At 43.2% G+C, this 24,023-nt stretch overlaps 1 protein-coding gene and 1 pseudogene across 3 annotated transcripts in view; both read right to left on the reverse strand.

Annotated features, from left to right (window-relative positions):
* Nucleotides 1–24,023, reverse strand: part of MACROD2 (mono-ADP ribosylhydrolase 2) — a 1,146,647-nt gene that overhangs the window by 152,861 nt on the left and 969,763 nt on the right. The gene's annotated exons all lie outside the window — the stretch shown is intronic.
* Nucleotides 12,862–12,978, reverse strand: LOC136638304 (5S ribosomal RNA; annotated as a pseudogene).

Genomic DNA, 24,023 nt, shown 5'->3' on the forward strand with positions numbered 1-24,023 from the left:
AAACAGCACAAGAAAATAGGCATTGATTTACATTTATTAGAGAGATAGAAAAGCAGATATCCCATTTACATCTCTGCTGTTTGCTGCTGACGTGCCATCCATCTATCCATCTATTCATTATTAAGGTAGGCAGTGCCCAAAATACCAAGCTGTTGATCAAGTGGAAATTTATAGTGTTAGCACTGAGGATTTTATGCATCAAATTCTCAGAAGCCCTGCTGCATACAAAATTTCTATAACTCCTTATTGATAAAATGTTTATACTGAAAACATAAAATGGGAGCTTCATTTTATTCATTAATCAGCAGCAATTACCCCTTGAAAAATCTGGATGTGAAGTATGACTATTTTTATTCACAGGGACTTATTTATTATAAAAATAATAAAGAGGTGCCATTACATGTGACAGACTTCTAGTACATTGTTTACCATGTCTGATGCCTGCTTCAGCTGGAATTTGCTTTGTAGTAAAATACTTTCAGTGAAGAAAAAAAACTTATTTAATGCTAAATATCTAACAATGGCAGTCCTCTAGAATTTATGACATGGGCAGGGGTGGCTCATGCCTCTTCGCTAGTGTTTCCCATTACTTTTTGTGCCTCTGCATGGAGCCTTTCTATGCACATCAGTGTCTCCAGATGCTTGGTGAGCACATCATACATCAAACTTCTGGCAAACTTCTAGGTTGCCAGGTTTCAGGCTTGTGTGGCCATGCTGCCTTGCAGAGAATAGTGCTCCCTGCCACCCAAATTCCCCCAATTTTGCTTCCCCTGAGAGCATGTGCCTGCCCCAGTGGACAGTGAGAATGGGAAGGGAAACGTGCCTACTTCTGCATCCCTCTTCTCTGCACTTACCTCCAGCACAAAACCTCCATTCATTGAATGTTTGGAATGAACAGGATCAGCACAGGGGACAGAGGATATGCACTGAGAACAGCTCCAGGTAAGTGAAGGTGGATGTATTCTAAACAGAGTCACTGCTGAGTCAAGGACCACTGCAGTGAGAGAGTAGGAGAGTGTGCGAGAAGGTCAGGCAGCACAGAATTGAGAACAGCCTTGAGGACCTGCATGGACTTGATTTACGGCTGTCTCTGAAGCTTGATGGCACACAGCCAGAAGAGATAACCACATTGTGAAGACAACGTCTGGTGACTAAGGGGATAACTCACCCATTCCACCATGAGGAAACAATGTAAGTTCCCTCAAAGTTTAACCAGAAGTGCAAGAAGCATGTACACAAGTCACCGCACCTCTACTTTTTCCCACTTCATAGTAATGCACAAAGACATTTTATACGGCTATTGTTTTCACCCTCCAACTGAAATAAAGAAATGTGGAAGGCCCCCTTTTTGTTGTCATTCTGAAAATTGTGCAATAAAAGCAAGACACACGTTCTAATCATTCAAGATCTCCCCAGTACACAAGGAACATCAAGTATTTGCAATAAGTGCAGAGGCACTCCACTGATCCCCAAAGCCAGCAGCTGGGGGCAAAGTGGTGGTGGTGGTCACACACCTCTTCAGTTATGCCACCTGGTAGCAGGTATATTGGAATTGTGGAAGATCTGGCAAGGAGGTAGGATGTGGTGTCAGCAGTGGCCCCTTTAAGGGTTAAGGCCTGGGCACTCAGCAGAGGGTGTGCTGCACTGCTGCAGCCACTTGAAGGCAATATTTATTTATTTATTTATTTTATTTATACAGGTATTTCTATACCAACTTTCTTGGTCCTCAGATTTCTCCTTAGACTTTATTCAAGGCGGTTTACATAGGCAGGCAATTTTTAAATCCCTGTAGGGCCCTCAGGCATAAAAGCACCTGATGAAGGGAAAGTTTGGTGTGGGTAGCAGAAGGAGGAAAGCTTGAGGTGAGAGATCAAACAGTCTCCCTCACGCTGAGAGCAGTTGCGTCAGGCCAGTGTGGTCTCCAACAAATCTCCGGAGGGCCGGACGCTCATTGGAGACTGGGGGCTCCCTGAGGGCCGCATTGACAGACTTCGAGGGCCGCAAGTGGCCCCAGGGCAGGGGTTTGGGCACCCCTGGCCTGAGGTACTGATGGCTAATGGTCTGCTGGACTGATTGGTGAATGGATTTTGGAGACTGCTGGATCACACTGCTGGAGACACTGAGATTGGTGTTTGGCTACCACGCCTAAGACCTGCTGGGGACCAAGGGGCTGCTGTAGTGGCAGGAGGCTGCTGGCAGGAGAGAGGACCTCTGCAGGTTCAACAGGTGAGCTAACCTGGTGGTGGGGTCCAGCAGGACTGCAAGTTAGAACTAGAGTCATTGTAGGGTAAAAAAGGAAGCTAATTAGCTGAAAATGGGCATAATTCTCCAGGTGGAGCTTGGAATGGGAATCTGGCAGAACAGCAGGTGGTTGTTTGTTAGCACTTATCCCCCAAATAAGACACAGCCAGAGAATTAAGGAAAGAACAAAGTCATGTTTTAGCACAGTTTTGCAAATATATCTACAGAAATTACTAGCCTATAGTGTTTTTATTAGCCTGACTGCCCAGACCATACAAACTCATGTTAAACCTTTTAGGCAGACTAACAGCCTGAAAGGGAGAAAAAGAGTTATTTGTTACCTATAGCTTTCCTATCTAATTGCTTGGAGGCCATTTTTACTCACCATTAGCAAACAGGAGTGGATGTAACTTGATGAAGAAATTCATTGAGGGTTTTTTGTTTTTTCTTGAGTTTCCAGTTTTTTGGTTTTGTTTTAATTTGGAAATATGACCTGGAGAGGTTAGGATGGTTCTGTTGGATTTGAGGCGGCAGTGATTTTAGGGCGCAATACTACCAAAGAGTACACTGTTCTCATGTTTTAGAAAATGAAAATAATGAGTTCAGTTTACATATATCTTTAAAATTCTAGAACTAGCCACAGAAAAGTACTGTCTGCACAGTATTCTCCCTTCCATCACTACCCAGGAAAGGACTTCTGAACATTTTCAGAGCAGAATTAGATATGATATGGAAAATGCAGCCAGAAGTAAAAATTGCCAGCTATGTTGGGGGAGGATTGAGACCTGGCCACTCAACTCTCTGCAACTAATACAGAAATAACTGGCCAGAAATGTATTGCAACTTCCAATCATTAGCTGACAAGTTTATTCTGTATATCATGCACACAAATGTGGAATGAGAAATTGTCTGAAGAGTGAGTTCATATTGTGTAAGATCCTATGATAATACAGGATGTCAATTTTTCTGTTGGCACAAAAAATGGTTTTAGAGTGCTTGGAATCAAAGCAAGTATTTAAGTTTATGGCAGTAAAATATATGATACAATGGGAGTATTTCCATATCCAGTTACTACTAAAAGCTAAAAACTGATTGTCTGAACTGATAATATCAGCATCTTTAAAGAATCCATTTTCTGAAGTTTTCGAAGTCTGCAGGCTAAATACAGAAAAGCACTTAGAATACAACAATCTACTGAAACCAATTTCTTTTGCACACTGGAACTTCTACTTAACTTCAATTTAAGTAGAAGTTCTACTTAAGAACTTCTACTTAAGAGCGTTTTCAGCAGACACCTAGCACATCTGCAGAAAACACTGATGCAATATTCCTGCAATACTATTACAATGTCATTTGTGACAGCATAGTGGTATATCATTCTGTCTTTTCTAAACTGTTATTTATAGGCACAGCAAAACTTAGGATAGAGTCATTAGGGAGTTAGAGGCACATTTCAATCATTAAAAAGTCTAACAGAACACTCCTAACCTGCCTCAGGGTTGGGACTGAAAAGGGCTGGGCAAGGGTGATTGCCTCCCCTTACCTGTGCTGTGCTGCAGCAGTTCCAATGGGGCTATTCATATCTGTGCCACCTCAAGTAGTGGTGCAAATCCGAGCAACCTGGAGCTGCTCTGGGCTGCCCAGGACCAGGGTTAGAAGCTGGCACAAGTGCTGGATCCTGTCCCCACCTGCTTGCCTTCCCCTGTCCCAAAAAGCCTACCTCCTACTCTGCTCACAGACCCCTGCATGGTCTCACTCAGCTGGCACAGGCTCACCTTTTCTGCCAGCCCACAGGTCTTGGGCAAGCCTCCCTGCTCAATTGGTGGTGCACAAGTGCTTTACAGCACTTTCACGACACTTTTGGGCTGGTGCAAGGGACTTGTGCTGGCTCATTTCAGGGTTTGGATTGCACCCTAAGAGCCACATGTGTTGATCATTAAAAGCCAAGTTTGTTTAAAAATCTATACCTCAGTAGCTTAAGTTCCAACCCTTTTCAAAATACAGGGCCCCGCTGTATCTGTGGATTCTGTATTCATGGTTTTACTTATCTGCAGATATGGGATCCCCCTCACACCTCCTGCATATTCCCACTAGTGCGATTTTAAAATTTACCATTGTGTAAATTCTTCCTTAAACAAAGTTAAGTTCCACTTCCTGTTAACCTCCATGTAGTTTTGTTTTTTTTAAAGCAACCAGGCTGCTGGGAGGCAGTCTGAAGCTCATAATGAGCTGCTAAGCTTATAGCAACCTCTTTTAAGGAAGAATTTGCACAGGGGTAAGTCTTGAAATTGCAATAATGGGCACATGCAGGGGGGGCATGGGGGCATTCCCGGTATCCACAGATTCCTGGTTTCTGCAGGTGGTCTGGAACAGAACCCCAGTAGATACTGGGCACACCTGTACATTATTTTTGAATGCCATGCTCACTATTGGAAGTGGTGAGCAAGGGATTTGGACTCAAATATGAAAACATTTATCAATTTCATGTACACTGTGTTCTGAACAGAAGTTTAAAAGTTTCACAATAGGTAATACCTGGTGCTGTTTGAATAGGGAGGGAGACAAAAATACCAATTTACACATGCACACTCCCGGATCAACTGGCTCCTTCTCTACCACTGGAGACTGCTCCTCCATCACAGTGGCTGTGTAGTATCAACTGCCTTATGAAAGGCCACCTAAAGAGGGAGGGAGGCAAAGTCACTGTCTCCCTAGATCAGCTGAGAGCTGCCCCCTTCCATAATGTTCAGGGGAACTAATTCTCCATGTATAGGAGAAATTGCTCTGGTGAGTTCAATATTTAAAAAATGTCTGCATTTTCCCACATTCTCCAAAACACATCACTGGACTTTAGAGCTAATGAACAAAACCGTGAAGTAAAAATGTCAAAATAATTGCAAAAACAGATGCTGTATAATGAAATATCCTTTTTTGTCTCTAACTTGTATGCCAAGTTTCACAGTACAATATTAACCCACAATATAAAGATCTCTTCTGAAAATGGGGAATTTACTATAGCAAAGATCGTATAACTGAAACAATGGAAAAATATTTAAAAATTCAAGAATAGTATGTAATGCTTATCCTGCTGAGTAACAAAACACTGTTTCATAGGAAAAGCATGATTCATCACGCACATTGGGGGTGCTGTATTCTTTATATACCATCTCACAAAAGGGCAGGATCTTTTTAAAAAATGTATATCGACCACCATCAATTGACAGAATCTATCAGTGGATACTGCTTCGCTGGTAAGAAGATATTTTGTGAATTAAACAAGATCAAGTAGGCATGGCATAGTGTTTCTGAAAGCAACAGTAATTTCTCTCTATTTGTAGAAATTCTGTATACTACTATGGCCCAAATCCTAACCAACTTTCCAGTACTGGCATAGCGGTGCCAGTGGGGCATGTGCTGCAACCTGCAGTTGGGTGGCAGTCATGGAGGCCTCCTCAAGGAAAGGGAATGTTGGTTCCCTTATCTTGGAGCTGCCTTTCCCTTAGCCCCAGTGCTAGAAAATTGGTTAGGATTGTGCCCTACGGTGCATAGCTTTGCTCAGTTTCAGGTCAGATAGACTGGAACTGCCTTGTCCTGCTTTATTTGAGAAGAACAGTGCTATTACTTCCACATTGTCTTGGGCTCCTGCCTAGCTTCCTCTAAAAACAGCTTTCAGAATACTATGTTAGTCTGTATTAGTGAGAATATAAACTCCCATAGCACTATAGAGGCATGAGCTTTTGTAGCCAAACTCTACTTCACTAGAGAAACATGGAAAAAAGGGGGAGGAAAAGTTCAAATTGTGGACACATCTGAAACCATCTCCCAGAATGGCAACATCAGTCATTTTGATGAGCCACAAAACCAGTCAATAACCAAGCCCAAATTGCCACCATTTTCATTTTGCATTTCACACAACAAAGACAGTGGTGCCAGGGAATTCTCTTTTTGAATCCTTTGCATTTTCCAGATTAGGGGGGCCCTACTGAGGAAGTTGTGCTCCAGGGCACCCAAAATCCAGAACCCAGCACTGAGAAAAACTCTGTGCCTGTTGGAAATTGGTACTTACCTGCAAGAATTACCTTACATTGTGGAAGGCACCATCAGACAGCCCTTTTCCCTGGCATTAGACCATCATCAGATCCTACTATTGGCTCCCCCTGACTCTTGCTGCTTACAGCAGACCCTTGCACAGTGGAGCCTTCATTTGATGAACCTCACTCCTTGCTTACTATCTAGTCCAGTCTGGCCCTGCTCTTGATTACTTTCCAAGCTATCTCCTGGGCCTAGTTGATGGATGGCTTTTAAATCTTTTTAACCATGTTCACCTGATGTCCATCATCAACAAGCTCCCTGGCTATAACCTGTGCTTGGTCATCTACTTTAGCATGCATAATGTCCTGCAGAAACTGTGCTGCTTCTTCAAAATGCGTTACTGACTCAAAGAGATATTGTCTTATCAACAAGTTTAGCTGAGGACTAACAATCCAGATACTAAATTAGCAGTTTTCTGCTCACACCAGACTTCAGAACTGGGAACTCAGATTACGAAAGAAGAGAAGACAAAATATTAGGGGTAGTATCCAGAGCTTCCATGGAGTGATCCCTCCATAATCAGAAGAAATCTTCTACTCACACAAGGGGTAACTGCACAAGCAGAAAAAGAGAGCTCTTTGCACAAGCAGAATGCTCCTTCTGGTGACAGAGGGAGCTTCAGACAACAGCCCCATTATTCAGAAATTCTGGATGCTACACTCACCATATAACTATAAGCACAGACATGTTTAAAATTTATTGCTAAATTCATTCTGATAGTTCTAAGAAACACTTTTTATTCAGAGGAACTAATGTCTTCACTGGTGAAATAGGACTATACTGTTAGATACACACATTTTTTAACCCTCTGCTTAAGAGTTACTTTCTTTAAGTTGATTCATGTTGCATTTATTTAAAAGACCCCATCTGCCTTAATTCAGAGCAATTTGGAATGCAAAATGCCTTTTTAATCTGTCCTTTATGTGCTTTGTTTTTCATACAGCCAGAATATGGGCAGCTCATCACAAGAGAGCAAGGAGGCTAAATTTTATCTCTATATTATTGTTCTATGGCTGCAGTGGGTGATCTCATCAAGACTCAGTTAGAGTAAAGATATCTCAGTAGATGTAAAAGTACAGTTGAAAGATAATAAAATGAAATGAACCAGAAGAGGCAATTTTTCCCCAATACAAATCACACTAACTTAAGTTGCACTGAGGATCAGCAAGCAAAGTAGAAAGTTGGGTGGGGAGAATGGGGGGGGGGGAAGTGATGAAAGTGAATGAGACACAGCCAGAAATGGCTGATTAACACTTTTAAATGACTTTTTCAACACATTTGATGGGTGTATAATTAAAGGATTTGGAACACTAAAACCTGGAGGCTCATGCAACAGCACAGCAAATGGGATCAGTAAAATAGGGAAGGGTAAAGTGACACCTCTGACTACAGCAGAATGAACTACTGTCTTCTGAGACACAGGCTATTGATTGCTTTCAGCCCACCCTCTCCATTAGAAAGAAACTACTAGTTTCGATAAATCAACAGAGAAAGATTGGCTGAGGAAGCCAACAATCTCTCTTGCAAGTCAACAATCATCATAGTGGTTCATGGAGGACTGCTATCATCAGCCCCTGAAAATCGAGCCATCTAAACATTCTAAAATTGAGTACAGTACGGAAACAATTTCTCACAGTATGTGAAATGTCTATGAACTATTTGTTTTTAGTTCTTCATAATCCTTATTGCCTTGAAACAAAACTTGACAGAGAAACATGTACTTGAACCCATGAAGAGGAAAAAGCCATGGATAGGCCATTTCTATGGGGGAGATACCAGGCATGGAACGAGTTACCTACCTACCTAGTTACCTCATCCTACCACCATTTCTCTGCTGCTTCACCCACGCTTAGTGGGGGCAAATGCGTCAGGATCAGGGGGCAGTGCCATAACCCACTCCCTCTGACACCAGTTTGGCGCAATCTGAAACCATATCAACAGTGGCGTCAAGATGCAGCCACTGTCAGTGCAGTTCATGACTGTGTTTGAGGGCCTCTTTCCTCTCCTCCTCTTTAAAGAAAAGAGAGCAGCCCTCAGAACAGCTGGGGAACCGGCCCGGCCAGAAGCGGCACTCACCTCCTCCAATTCTGATGCGAAAGGCACTGGAACCTGGGTGACCTCTTTCCTCCCCCTTTTTTCAAGGGAGGAAGGGAGGAGAAGGTGGTGCAGAAGTAATTGCAGGGAAAATGATGTCACAGCAATTACTTCTGGGTTGGGGGCAGCAAATGGGGGGGTGGCCCCAGGAGGAAAACCACCACTGCCTACTCCTGATGCAAATTTACAAAGGATGGTCAGGGTAGCATTCCATGCATGTGTGTGTACAATGTGTAGTTTGGTCATAAGATAGAGGTTGCAAGATTATCATAAAAACCTGAACATTTGAAGTTCCTTGTGTAATTTATACAGTTGATCTTTTCAATGCAAAGACATTTAAAGACTATCCAATTTTCCAGCACTGGTGCAGTCCTGCCAATGGGGCATGCACTGCATCCTTCAGTGGGGAGGCAATCACAGAGGACTCCTCAAGATAAGGGAATATTTGTTCTCTTACCTTGGGGCTTCATTGTGACTGTATCCGTACTGGAAAGTTGGATAGGATTGGACCCTAAAAGTACAAGAACCATCAAATTGTTCTCTTCCTTCAACCACCTGAAAAATAGCACCAGTATGTGCTGGAATTCTGTCCACAGGTGCAATTCTGTAAGCACACTTACCTGAAAAGTAAGTACTATTGAAATAAGCGGGGGGTTCATTCTGAGTAAATACACTTCTGTTATGTATGTATGTATGTACTCCACAGAAACAATACAGACTGCTAAATGCACTACAACAAATGCACAATGAAACCCATGCTGGCAGAAATCAGGCAGTATATACAATCCAAGAGGGCCTGTGTCTTTTTTCCAAGAAAAATATGAATTATGACTGACTGAACCCATGCCAAAACCATTTCTCATTAGTATGCAGAAAGGCTATACGTGAACAGTGTTTCTCAGTTTCTGTTTCTAATTTGGCGAGGAGATTGCTGCTAGGCACATTATCTCTAACAGAGTTGGACCTCTCACAAAGACATGGCTGTGGTCTTATCTCAGCATTTGCTGCAAATCCATGAACACTTGGAATTCACATCACTTCCTTGTCAGCTAATGAGGTTTGCCATAACTTGACATTTTAGTTGTTAGGCTTAGAATGGACAGCCGGACAATAGTCAAACAATTGCAGTGGTGGTTCAGATATTATAAGGCTGCAATCCTAACCACACTTTCTTGAGAGTAAGCACCATTGAACAAAACAGTACTTCTGAGTAGACCTGGTTAGGATTGTGCCCTAAATGTCATATATCATTCTTCTGAATGAGCCCTTTGTCTGTTCAGCTCAGGATTCGATGCACTGACTTGCAGCAGTTCTCCAGGATTTTTGCCAACCTTGACTGGAGAGGATATTGAATTTGGGATATTGAGCGACACCCCTATCCTTGTAAGTGCAAGACTGTATGGACATATCATTGAAACAAACAAAGCAGGAGTTGAGGGCACAGTAAGTGTTCACAGTCATGAGCGTAGCTTTATAGAGGAATAAAAAGACAGTGAACACAAGGAGCAGATACAGTCTCAGGACTTGCAATTTGTCTTTCACACCCTGTACTGAGAAATGGATAAGGCTATTTGTAGAGTAAATCATTATTCAGTGTAAAGGAAGATGTCAGTGTCAACAAAGTATGTCTAATCTACAGAATGTGTTCCCACAAGATGTTAGTGGTGGCCACTAACTTGGATGGCTTTAAAAGGGGATTGGACAAATTCAAGGAGAAAAAGTTGAATAATGACTCCCACTTATGAACACTATGCCCAGCTTACAGGTTTGGGGGGCCTCTGAATACTAGTTGCAGGGAAGCAACAGGGAGAGAAGTATACCTTTTTCTCCTGTTTGTGGGATTTCTACATGCAGCTGGTGGCTCACTGAGGGAAACAGAATGCTGGATGAGATGAGCAATGCTTCTTTTAGGTTCACTAGTGCTCTGCAGGTGCTGACTGCAGATGCACAAGAAATTGACATTGAGACGTGCTACGACCCTGGCAAGAAAGCCATAACCAGCCAACCTTATTCTGCTAAAATATCCTGTAATATTGGAGATTCACAAGACAGGATGCTTCTAACCACCTGCTGTTGACTGAGATGTTGTTTTGAGAAGAATGCCAAAGATTGGATTGTTAATAATGATGCTGACAACTTGAAGGTGCAGACTTACCCATATTCCACCCCCATGATCTCCCCTTCTCTGTTTGGTCTGGGGTGCAATTTCAGTGCTTGTCATGGTGACCATTTTCTCAGATATGCCACTGGGCTGTAATGCTGTGGGGCATCTGGGTGTCTCCTTTCCTTCAACGACTTGGAAATTTGGGTGCTTCATCCTGACAAATCACTGCAAGCACAAGTCCTGCTGCATAATAAATAAAATTGCAAACTGCCTAGTTGTCTGGCCAGACAACCTTTTCAGATTCCTATGCCAACAAATCTCTCCCATCAATGACCAGAGCCTGGGTGCAGCACACACTCTGCCATGCCTTTTGTCCTTCAGGAACTTTTCCAATTTGGGGAGCAACCAAGCCTTTTGTGTGCCCCTAAAAGGACGGGAAACTTATGCTGCACACCCAAAAAGAAGCTTCAAACTCCTTTGTCCACCAAGAAATGCTTTTGTTTCCTTTGTGCAAAATCCTCCCTTTGCTCTGGAAGCAAAACTTTGTAACTTCCTAACTTCCCAGAAGTATCCATGCTGCATTTTTGAAACTTCTTTCTCCTCAGAAGTGTCCTCCATTTTGGGTGATTTTTCCCCACTAGAGGTATCCGTGCTGAGCATTCTTTTCATCTTGCAATTTGCCAAGGTGCCAAGCCTGCTGCGAGTTCCCCATAGAGACCCCATCTCCATTTTGTGTGGTGCTTTCTTCCCTGCTGAAAGCCCCCACATTCTGGTTTGGCAATGCTGCCCTGCTGTCAGGAAGCCTCTTGCTGAGCCTCCTTGCTCTGGTAGTTGCCCTCATCCTCAGAAGAGCTATCTTTCTCATTCAAAGGAGCAACTTTTTGCTGTATTCTTCTCCTCAGAAACCTAGAATTGTGCAGCTCTGCTCTTGCTACTTAGGTGGACTTCATACTTGAAACCTGCCCAGCAGAACTGGATTGTTAATTTCTTCCCCCTTTGATCCCCACAACATCCCCCCCACTAGTAGTTCTTTCATTTGCAACCATTTAAAACTGGAAAGTGGAGTAAGTTCTTGCAGGGGAGGGGAGGGAGGCAGCAGGGGTGGGGGGGAAGGCAGCAATCCCCAAGATCTTGTCGCTCTGGGTGGGGGGCGCAGGGACTAGGATGCACTCACCAGTCCCTGCAGCAGCCTTCCTAGGGTGCGGTGAGTGTCTGCAGGGCTCCCCAGGTTTCTAAAAGTGAAAATGGAGTAATTGCGCTCTACTTCTGCAAAAACTGTTCACAGTGTGTGATGCAAAATCAAAAATTTATTCAACCTAAATACAATTCTTTTCTTCTTCTACCTAACGGAGAAATTTTTTTTTTAATTTATATGGCAGAGAACACATATTTCCAATAGTACAGATGTATGTAGATTGCATCTCTCATGTTTTATGAACATGGATCAGTTCTTGAAATCTTGGATCAGATCATTTGATGGTGGCTCTAATGTACCGGGCACTCTAGAGAGTTGGAAAAAAAAATCTCATCTTATGAATTCAAAAGAGCAAACACTAAATGAACACAATGAACCAATTATGGTTGCTGTGGAGACCTGAAGGAATTCTCTACTGTATTCATTTAGTTCACTGTGATAATAAACAATGTCAGAGCTATAGGGCTTGTTCAGATGAAGATTTAAAGCAATTTTTTTAATAACTTAATCCTTTTCCTCTGTTAGAACTGCTTGAAGTTACCAATTGCTTGGAAATATCTTAAATTCTTTCAAATTCAAATTTATCTGAATAGTGGGAACTGTCGTAGTTAAGAGATGTAATCAGATATTTTATAACAAAGTAATCATGATACCTTTACACACAAGACAGGGCTGAAAGCTTTAAGAATTGCTCTTTATGGAGCAACAAAGATAGAATCTTTATAATAGTGACAAAACAGTGCAGAAATAAGCACTATTGAGTTCACTGAGGGCCCAATCCTATCCAACTTTCCAGCACAGGTGCAGCTACAATGCAGACGGGAGGTAAGGGAACAAATATTCCCATACCTTGAGGAGGCCTCTGTGACCACCACCCCACCAAAGGATGCAGCACATGCCCCATTGGCATGGCTGCACCGGCCCTGGAAAATTGGATAGAATTTACAGGGCCCTGAGACCTGTACACTCCCTAGCAAACATGCTTAAAAATGGTTAAATCAGGTCTTTTGAAAAATACAGTGACAAAGCTGAGAGAGAGAGCGAGAATGCCTGATACTAACTAGAATTCCTGTTTAAAGTACAGGTCATTTTCAACTATGGTTGGCAACCTTCATTCTCGAAAGACTATGGTATAAGCCTATAGCACCTGGCATTCCCAGGCGGTCTCCCATCCAAGTACTAACCAGGCCTAACCCTGCTTAGCTTCCGAGATCAGATGAGATCAGGCATGTGCAGGGTAACAGTTGCTGCCTTTTCAACTATGGGCACAATCCTAACCCATTTTCCAGCACTGACATAGGGGCAATGCAGCTCCTAGATAAGGAAACAAACATTCCTTTACTTTGAGGAGGCCTCCATGAGTGACACCCAACTGCAGGATGCAGCACACATCCCACCGGCACAGCTATCTAGGCCAGTGATGGAAAGTGGGTTAGGATTTGGGCCTATATCTAATATGCCCTTACACCGGCATAACAGTTACCTACAAGTAAATATTTATTTAAAATACTTCTAAGCTGTCTTTTGGTCCCATAGAATAGACCATCAAGGTGACTTACAATATTTCAACAACAACAACAGAAATAATTATAATCGATCATTATTAATATAGCAAGTGATAGCAGAACAGATGAAAAAGAACAGGGGAAAAAAGCAACAAAATACAAAGATTTACATATAGAAATTGGAAGGTTGTGGCAGAAGACCAAAGTGATCCCAGTGGTGATTGGCAACCTTGGTGTATTCCAAAACACCTTAAAGAGCACCTGAATGGCACAGGGGCCACAGAAATTACCATCAATCAACTGCAAAAAGCAGCTGTACTGGTAACAGCCTATATTTTGTGACACTATTTATATCAAAATAGCATAAAAGACAAGCATCCCAGATCCTTGGGAAAAACTGGATAAAACAAACTAGTCAATAGCATCTACCTGACTGAGCGGAAATCTCAACATCATCATAAATCAGTATTACAAACTAATCTTAAGATGGCGACTAAATAATCACAAACAGAACACATAATGAGCAAACAGAGAAACAAGAACACTAAAAGAGTTCAGGAGAAAGCCAAATGAAACAGAAAGAGTCTCACTGTCAGCTTAAAGGTGGGCAGCAATGGGGCCAGCTGAGCCTCCAGGAGGGGAATTTCACAATCAGGGGAGGGGGGAATGCCATTGAGAAGGCCTTGCCTGCATCCTCACCAACTATTCTTCATACACAGAAAGGCATGGAAAATCAAGGAGCACTTAATTACTATTAATGACCACTGTCCAAGCAATCCTGCATTATTACTTGTAACCTTCAGGCAACGAATGCATTTATTTTGCCTTACTGTATCTTTATAGAGAAGCTGTATTACCCATGCAATAAGGAGGGTGTAGAAAGATTCTTAATACCTTGCTGTTTACATTTTATTCACATTCAGATTGCATTGTTGGATGTTACAGGCTATAAATCTGATGCGCTATCCAGAAAGGTTATAAAGGCATATAATTTTAAAGTACCTGACAGCAGGGGTTTTGTGTGTCCCTGGAGGACCTGAATCGTCAGCCCCCTGCTGCCTTTGAGCACATGCATGCCCCTTTCCCTTAGAAAGTGGATGGGCAAGCGAATGGGTCCCCTGCTCCCTTTACTTACAAAGACCACACCACACAGGTTTGTGAAGCATCCAAGCACTGCTTCTGGCAACACTGGTGGGGCATTTGGTGGGCCGCTGTGAGATACAGGAAGCTGGACTAGATGGGCCTATGTCCTGATCCAGTGGGGCTGTTTTCTTACTGGAAAACAGTGTTATTTCACTTGTATAAACACACCATTGCAGGAAATGATAAAAATGAAAGAACATAAGAACAACCCCGCTGGATCAGGCCAAAGGCCCATCTAGTCCAGCTTCCTGTATCTCACAGTGGCCCACCAAGTGCCTCAGGAAGCACTCAAGACAAAAAGATACCTGCATCTCATTCCCATTTCCTTGCCTCTGGCATTCAGAGACAGGTTACCTCTGAAACCAGAGCTTGCATATAGCAAGCCATGTTGTGCTAGTGACACAGGGCGCAATTCTAACTAAATTTCCAGCACTGACATAGCTGTGCCAACATGGCATGCACTGCATCCTGCAGTGGGGAGGCAGTCAAGGGGGCCTCCTCAAGGTAAGGGCATGCTTATTACCTTACCTTGGGGCTGCATTGCGGCTAAGTCAGTGCTGGAAAGTTGGTTAGGATTGCGCCCACAGTCAATGTTCTCTCAGGATTAGGCACTGAAGCAACAGATTTTCCCTGTCTATTTAGAAGCTTCCCTCCTTTTCTTTTAAGGAAAATTTCCCATCACATGCTTGAAGATGGGGGGAGTCTGCCCAGCTCCAATGTTCTTTGATTAAAACCCTTGGGTTCACAAGGAAATACCCACAGTTTCAGTGATAGCACGAAAGATTTATGGCCAAGCTGGTTGTCTGAGACATATTATAGGCTTCAAATGAATCGAAGACAAAAGAAATGCCAGTACAACTCTCTTCCCATTTATCCCTTTCCAAATTAAGTATTCACAACCAACAAGCATGTTAATTTGTACAATCACTCAGGGTAGCTTTAAATTACTCAATTCAAATATAAACACAAAGCAGCATGAGAGTTCCATATTTAGTGTTGATCTGAAGACTGAAACTTCATTTTCTGGCAGAGGGGAAGTTCTGATACCCATTCTAACTAATGGGGACTGCAGCTAGCACATGATAAGATTTATACATCATTTGATTCACAAAGACATCTTCTTTAAAAGCTTTCTTATATGGCTTTGCTTTGGTTTCTAACTGTTGTCTGCTCAAGCAGTTTCCTGACAAAGTAAATCCCCAATATGTCTTGCACGGTTCCCAGCCATCAGTTTTTGTATTTTTGAATACATATTCTCTCACATATAACACAGAGCCTTAAGAAGTCCCTTTATTGCTAACCTTGTTCATTTAAAACTGCCATGCATAACTGCTCTACTATGGGATCTGACCTTGTATTTCTGAGAAGCTATTGGAAGAAATTAATGGTTATTTTGCTCCTTGTTTTGGTCGGATGCCTGACTCTGTCAGTTATTCCATTCAGAAAAGAACTTAGCAGCGTTTTGACCTCCAGCAGGAATGACCTTTCAAGGGTTGTCAAAAGAGCAGACCCCCTAATAGTGAAGATTTGTGGTTCCAAAGACAGAAATGACTGTGTGAGCTTTCGGTGCCCTTTAATCTGTGCTGTGATAGATGCAGAAGAGGAGATTATTAGTTTCAGGTATAGGTCAGCTGCTGGCTTTCAAACAGGGAGGGTGTGAAAGAAAATTCCATTGGGGAAATCTGGAATTTACTATAAATAAACAGTTGACAGAGAACCCAAATTTGGGACCTGGAGTAATGTGTGCAGTTTGCATCAATTTATGTATGTTGCAAGCTTTCGTGTTGGCCCCACTGGATTTCCTGCAGACTTTGAAAGCAGGGTTGGCTCCAGGTTCCAGGGGGTATTTGGCAAACTGCCCTTCACAGGCCCCGTCCTACCTGGGTGGCCTCTTGAGACAGTTGCTTTGCCAGTACCACACAAAGTTAATGGGCACAGTGTTGGTCTTGGGGGATCATCAGCAGCCATAAGCAGCTGTTCAGTGATTCCAGCCCCTGACACTGGCCCTGACAAGGAAGAATTAATCTAAAAGACATATCACTGTGGGATAATAAGTGTATATGAAAGAAGAAAGATGAGAAAGTCATGGGTGGAAGTGAGTGCTGCACTGATTTAAAAAGACTGAGGGCACAATCCTAACCAGGTCTACTCAGAAGTAAGTCCTATTTTGTTCAATGGGGCTTACACTCAGGAAAGTGTAGTTAGGATTGCAGCCTGACTCTAACAACACAATAGCCTCATCCTTTTGATTGGCATATTGCTTCACTATTTAGGTTTGATCCCTTCCCACTAAAATCTTGAGGGCAAGAATTTTATTTTTAAAAGGATACTATGTGAGTATGTTTTCTACTTCTGTGGTGTGTGGCTTGGTTCACTTGTCTGTGTTATCTGGAGCTATCACCCTGTACAGGCAGCTTAGAACTCTCTTCTTGTGATACAAGCACTCTGAATTAGAAGGATTGATCCAGAATGAGGTGATATGCAAATCCTGAGACACAGTCCTGCCCTGGCGCAAGTGGCCTTTCTGACCCTTCCAATTCTATGCTTGTGACAGTGCAATCCCAGGCATATCTACTTAAAAGTAAGCCACATGGAGCACAATGGAATTTACTATCAGTGCATATAGGATTGCTGCCTGAGAGCCCAATCCTGAGCTTGCACTGCCAGCGCTCCACCGAAGGTGAGTGTTGCAAATGGGCCGTAAAGCACTTGTGCAGCCCTCAGCACCGCTGGATCACCAGTGCTCTGCTGCTTGGTGGTTGCATGGACTGCCGGGTAGGTGGGGTATGGGGGGAAGCAGGGAGGAGGCGTTCCAGGGTGGGGGGAGGGCAGGGAGGAGGCATGCTGGGAGAGAGATCGGGGCGGGAGAGAGGCTGGATCAGAGAAGCTCCACTACACTGGATTCTGAGCCTCCGTGTTGAGTCAACAGCCTGACATGGAGGCTCTTGATTTTACGGCAACCCAAGGGACAAGTTCCCTTCCCCCGAGGAGCCGCTGGCAGCTGCCCTGTTGCACACAGGATGCCATGGCAGCTGTTTTGGCACAGTGGCAGTCCCGGCACAGTGGGCAGCACAGGATTGGGCTGTGAGTCAACTACAGGTCAATTCACATAGAAGCAGTCCCTACAGCTGTAGTAGCAATCTTTGTGATTGCAAAGGCTGAGAAAATACTCCTCCCACTATTACAGAAATTGATGCTTTCATACCCATGAAAACCTGGTCCAACTACAGGTCATCCCTCATTATCCACCAATTTGGCATCCAATGATTTGACTCACCACTGATACCGGGGTTCATTTTTAAATGACTTGAAAGAAGGAAAAAAGTGTGAGAATCCCATTTCCTACCTTTGTGCTGTTAAACTGCACGGCTGCAAGCTTCTTGGGGTTAAAGATAGCTTTAATGACCCACTATTGGGTTTCATGCTCCTCCATTGCCACCCCAGAATCCACTGGTATAGAGCAAGAAATCTGGAATTGGGTCTTTAAAGCTATTTTTCCATTGATTTGTTATCCACTGATTTTTTTTTATCCACTGATGGTTCGGGAACAGAACCACAGTGGATAACAAGACACAACCTGTATTATGTTTATTACAGTAATACTTCAGAAATGCTGCTTCCTTTAGTGCCATTTTGTTGCAGCATTCTTTGTCCTGGGTTGATTGACAGCTACTTTAGCCAATGAAAGCAGTCTATTCTGGCCAATTAGTACCTGTGGAGGTATCACTGTATATTTATCCATGAAAGTGCATATGCAGGGAAGGTTGGGATTCATGTGAACAAAAAAATGTACTGTGTGAACATAAGAAAAGCCCCGCTGGATCAGGCCAAAGGCCCATCTAGTCCAGCTTCCTGTATCTCACAGTGGCCCACCAAATGCCCCAAGGAGCACACAACACCAGACACAGCCTGTGTCCTGGTGCCCTCCCCTGCATCTGGCAATCAGAGGCAGCCTACCTCTACCTTGCACATACCTACCAAGACTTGTAACCCGTAATGAACTTTTCCTCCAGAAATTTGTCCAATCCCCTCTTAAAGGCATCCAGGGAGGGCAGCAGTATGCAGGTCTCTTGTTATCTGGTGTGCTCCCTGGGACATTTGGTGGGCCGTTGTGAGATACAGGAAGCAGGACTAGATGGGCCTATGGCCTGATCCAGTGGGGTTGTTCTTATGTTCAGGCAAGATGCCATCACTACATCCTGTGGCAAGGAGTTCTGCAAACTAATTACACGCTGGGTAAATAAATATTTTCTTCTGTCTGTCCTAACTCTCCCAACACTCAACTTTCGTGGATGTTCCATCAATTGTACAATGGCATTACTATATTAGCTGTATTATTCTTAATGCCTTTCCTAATGATCCCAAGCATGGAATTAGCCCTCTTCACTGCCGTCGCACACTGGGTCGACACTTTCATCGAGCTGTCCACCAGCACCCCAAAATCTCTCTCCTGATCTGTCTCAGACACCTCAGAACCCATCAGCCTATACGCAAAGTTTTTATTCTTTCTCTCAATGTGCATGACTTTACACTTACTGACATTGAAACGCATCTGCCATTTTGCTGCCCATTCTGCCAGTGTGGAGAGATCTTAAAATCACTTCTGGTCATCACCACTCAGAAAAGCTTGGTGTCATCTGCAAACTTAGCCAACTCGCTGCTCAGTCCGGTCTCCAGGTCATTTATGAACAGGTTGAAAAGTACAGATCCCGGGTCAGATCCTTAGGGCACTCCACTTTCCACCTCTCTCCATTGTAAAAATTGCCCATTGACACCCACTCTCTGCTTCCTGGACCTCAACCAGTTCCTAATTCAGGAGAGGACCTGCCCTCTAATTCCCTGCTAGTTAGGAAGAAGTTGAAAGGGAAGGTAAAGAGGGTTCCTCGAGCTGGCCGCCCCATTGTGGGGCTACTTGCTTCACCTGGAGAGAGGGGATAGAAATGCCCTTCTCCTGAGGAGGTGGCGGCGGCTGCCTGGGGCGTGCTGGATGCAGCAACAGCCATTTTCTGTGCCACTGCATCCCTGCGGGCCGGGCAGCTCAGGATTGGGCTGTAAGGCAATAGGTACACATTGCAGCAAACAAACATCTGCCATCATTTGTTTATTGAAGATTGCTTGCTTCTAACATCATACATTACACTGTATGGTTAATGAACTAAAGCTACAGTTAACAACCCCTATGCCATGTGCTTCAATTTTTGCTTTCTAGACTCTCAGAGTTCGTGATACAAAACCAATCTGTTACATTTGATAAGAACCTTGTGGTATCCATGCTGTGTTAAAACTGGTAGGATATCACAAATTGCTTAAGAGCCAGAAGGCCGCTCTGTACTTTATAAACACACTTCTGCCAGGGTGATAACAATGAACAACTTCCATCTCAACAGTGTGACTGCCTACAGAATTCTGGAAAAGACTTGAATAAGGATTCAGGTTACAGTCTTTCTGAAAACATCCTATTTTTAAAGTCTGAAAAATAATAAGTGAACTGTTGCCTGACAAGCCTGTTTATATCTTCTATTTAAAACATGCAAAGGGACATACATGTGTGCACATGCTAAAAGAGCATGACCCAGGCCAATAAAGAGATCTAAGAACAAGACTGATGGCAAGAGGTCTCAGATTCATAGACTGAGGAAGGCCATGCTTTTAATTGATATCACAATCACACACCCCACTGTATTAGGTAGGCTTGGATGGAGCCCTGCCTGCATGCACAGCACATTTGACCATGGGAACAAAAACCATCTCCTAAGTGCTTCTGGACTTGGAGCAAGCAAGTTGTTGGCAACACGCGTGCACACACACACACACACACACACACACACACACACACACACACACACACACACACACACACACACAGGATCCTCAACCTTAACTGTCCTCTCAATGGCCAAATTCAATCAAGGAGCCATCCTAATGGAGCAACTAGCCTCTTGATCAAGCTACTGCATCCACAGCCAAGTGCAAGAACAATGGGAAAACCCACTGAGGATCAGGGATAAACCTTCAAGGACCAATGACACAAAAGAAGGTTCCTTGATGAGCAAACGTGACAAAATATCCCATAGAAACCTCTGAGAGAAAAAGATATATAAAAGTCAGTCAAAGGACCCACATGTCCTCACCCTTCATTCCTCCTGTGCTGCCTAGCCGGCAGTTTTGTTATGCAATGACCTGCCAGTGTTGTGTTTGGTCATTTTAATTCCCAGTTCAATCCAAGGACCACTGTGCCAAGCTTGCACCCAGGAAGTGGTAACCCACCTACTCCCTTGCACCTTTTCTCCTTGCTACTCTTCCTGAGCATAAGCAAAGCTGCTGTGCCTGCACAGGTTCGACAGTCATTCTTGTGGGCCACCTCATAACACCCCCCTTCCCTTCCCCTGGGAAAATGGCTCTGATTCTCACATGTCCTGCTTCCCTTTCTCAAGCCGGTGAAAGCTACTGCCAAGATCCTGGGCTCCAGAAAGGCAGAACCCTCTTTCAGCCTTTTAAATCCTACATTAAAACAGGAGAATCACACTGTCTTGGTACTTCCACCCCTTGACTCCTGCAACACACTGCATTATGTGAACTAGTAATCTTGCTCCTTGGCGCAGCCTTGCCATCAACCCACAAACTCCCCTCCGTCTTTCCTTCTTATCTTGTGTACAGTCAAATTGACAAAACAATCAGTGCAGTAATTATTTTATTTCTTTGTGAGAGTGTTTATCATGTGCATGTTTAATTGTTTTAACTTGATTCCCCTTCCCTATTATTGTAAACTTATCCTCACTTTCACCCCCCAAGTCACTGAGCTATGCCACTGGATCCAAGCACATAGTACAGGTTCAGCCTTGTTATACACAGATTTTTTTTATACATGGATTTGATTCAACATGAATGGCCACTGCAAATGAGAAGGAATGTGCTGATCCCTGGAAAAGGGGACAAATGCATCCCTTTAAAATCAGTTTAAAAAACTGAACAGTCCTTTAACAATAGCCTCCTTAATGAGGGGGAGAGGGGCAGCTGGTTGACAATCCATCAATCCTCCTCTCTCCAGGCGACCCCTCCCTTCCCCCTGATCACCTGAAAGAAAGGTGATCACTTTGCATTGGTGAAGGGAGGGGCTGAGTGAAGTACTTTTCTAAGCGCTTGGAGGAGGACTGATGGATGGATTGTCTTCTTAAGGACTCTTCTTACATCACAAAAGCCAGCAAGGCTGAGGCTGTTTTTAAATCACTGGAGCAAAGGAACTTTGTTTTTTAAATGGATTTGCTTTAGTGCGTTTTTTTGCCATCCAGGTGAGTTCTGGGAACAGAACCCACGTGAATAATGAGGCTCAACCTGTATTCCCCCATGTGCACATGTCAACATGTGTTTGAAAGCACACTCAGTAACAACATAGTGAAAAATTCATATGGAAATTTTTTAACAGTTAAAGAAGTTGAAACCTCAGGAGAATAGAGACAGAAGGCACCCTCAGCAGCTTTGAAGACAAATTTTTAGTTATGAAAAATAATTCAGCTCAAGTCATTCTGGAAATTATGCAAAGAGATATAAATACACTCCACAATTTAATGCACAATTATAAAGCTAAACCATGCATATTGTCCTTCACAAAACCTCATGCTACAATAAAAGAGATATGTGAGCAAGGATTGTGTATCCTTCATGTAAAAGATGACACTAGCAATGAGCAAGCCATGACCAAGCACATGAAATAACCCTGTAGTTCAAACAAATTATGTGCTTTGCTTTGTTGCTTCCATAAGAAACGAAACAATAGCTGCATGTTTTATTATTATCTCTGTGCTACACCCGAGCAAATAAGAATTCTCCTATCAGAGAAGGGAGATGAAAATCAACCAAGTAGTGCTGGTGCAGAGGTTAGAGAGATGAGCAAACAGAGCTCAACCAGGCCAACAGCCAATCCATCATCTATCAAATCAGGGACATCCATTCACTTCTGAACTCACTGCCTCTACTCACAGGAAGATACAGCATGTAATATAGACCAGCATTTCTCGACGTTTGTTCCCCACCGTACCGCATGTCATGCTCCACCTATTGGACGTACTATCAGAAGTAACTGGCAATGATGTCATCGCCAGCTACTGCCAAGTTGGGAGGCTATATACAACAAACACCATTAAGAGGCTCAAGGTGGGCAGGAGGACCTTTTCAAGCATGCAAAAAGCACATGCTGGAGCTCTGCCCTCCAAGCCAAGTCTCCTACTTGTTACATTACATCACTGGTTTTGCTGCTGGGCTGTGGGTGACCGGGGATCCCATGTGTATCCCCAGACACCACTGGTTTCTTAACCACTGGTTAAGTTGGGAGGCTAACCACTTAACCACTAGTTAAGAAACACTGATCTAGACCAAAGGATGTCATAAGCATTTAACCAAGGCAGTGCAAAATGTCCTTACAGAACATGTTCTCCAAATTAATAAACCAAGTGAACCAATGAAAGCAAACCAAACTCCCAAATACCCTGCCAAAGGGAAATTTCATTTTTCATCCATAATATAGCTGTCATACTCTAAGAATGAGTAAAGCCCATCTGCCAAATCATTCAAAAATAGATTGAATCACGGTGCAACTCCATTCTGTCCAAAACTTTATTTTGGGTTTGAACTTACAACTACACTTGTGGAAGGTTCTTACATGAAGAGAAGGAGAACTGAACTCAAACAAGGAGCCCTCCCACTCACACAGGGCTCCTTTTGTGAGAGCAACTCTAGTTCCATTCATGGAATGAGCTTCTACGAGTGCAGTGACAAATCTGGACTCAGTCCCCTGCTTCTGATTGTCTATAATACCTCCAGAGGAAGAACAAAGGTGGCGTGAGGAAAAAAAGGTATTCAAAATTAGAATTGTACCCTGAATCGTATCTATTATATATATCCCACATTTCAGCCAAAATTAATTCCCAATCTACCAAGTGTCATTCCATTATCTTAATGTTCAGTGGAATAATTGCATCACAAATGAAACAGCAGATGCGTTAAAGAGTTGATTTAGCCAACAATATATCCTTCACATCTCTCTCTCTCTCACGCTCTGTGTGTGCGTTTGGGGTTTGTGTGTGTGTGTGTGTGTGTGTGTGTGTGTGTGTGTGTGTGTGTGTGCGTGAGAGAGAGAGAGAGAGAGAGAGAGAGAGAGAGAGAGAGAGAGACTTCTGTTTTGAACATTGTGAGAGTATTTGCTCTCCTGTGACCAGAAATATATTTGTCTAGTAGTTACAAACACATGATGATTTTCAGTCTAAATTTGAGGATACAGGTGGGATTTAGGATGGATAATCAGGAAACAGGACTGTAACAATCAAAGATGTTCCACCTGGATGCTGCAGGCATTAGGGTTGGTAAGTTACCACTGCTCTGTGAGTACAGCATTTTGTCTCTCAAGGCTGGATATATAATGCTGATGGCAAGGAGTCCCGGTCCAGCTATTTCACAGAATTCAGCTGCACCTAAGGTGATACATTTTAGTCATATGAGGCGTAAGAGCTTCTCATAGCTAATTTTGGAGCAGATAAATCAGCTACTGTCAAGCCCAAGGTTACATCACATGAGCTACATATATGAATATATATGGGTCCCCCATAGTCCATAGATATCAATGGGATATCAAATACAGATTTAACACAGATTGAAA

The sequence above is a fragment of the Tiliqua scincoides genome, chromosome 1 (assembly GCF_035046505.1).
Source record: "Tiliqua scincoides isolate rTilSci1 chromosome 1, rTilSci1.hap2, whole genome shotgun sequence".
Lineage (NCBI taxonomy): Eukaryota > Metazoa > Chordata > Lepidosauria > Squamata > Scincidae > Tiliqua > Tiliqua scincoides.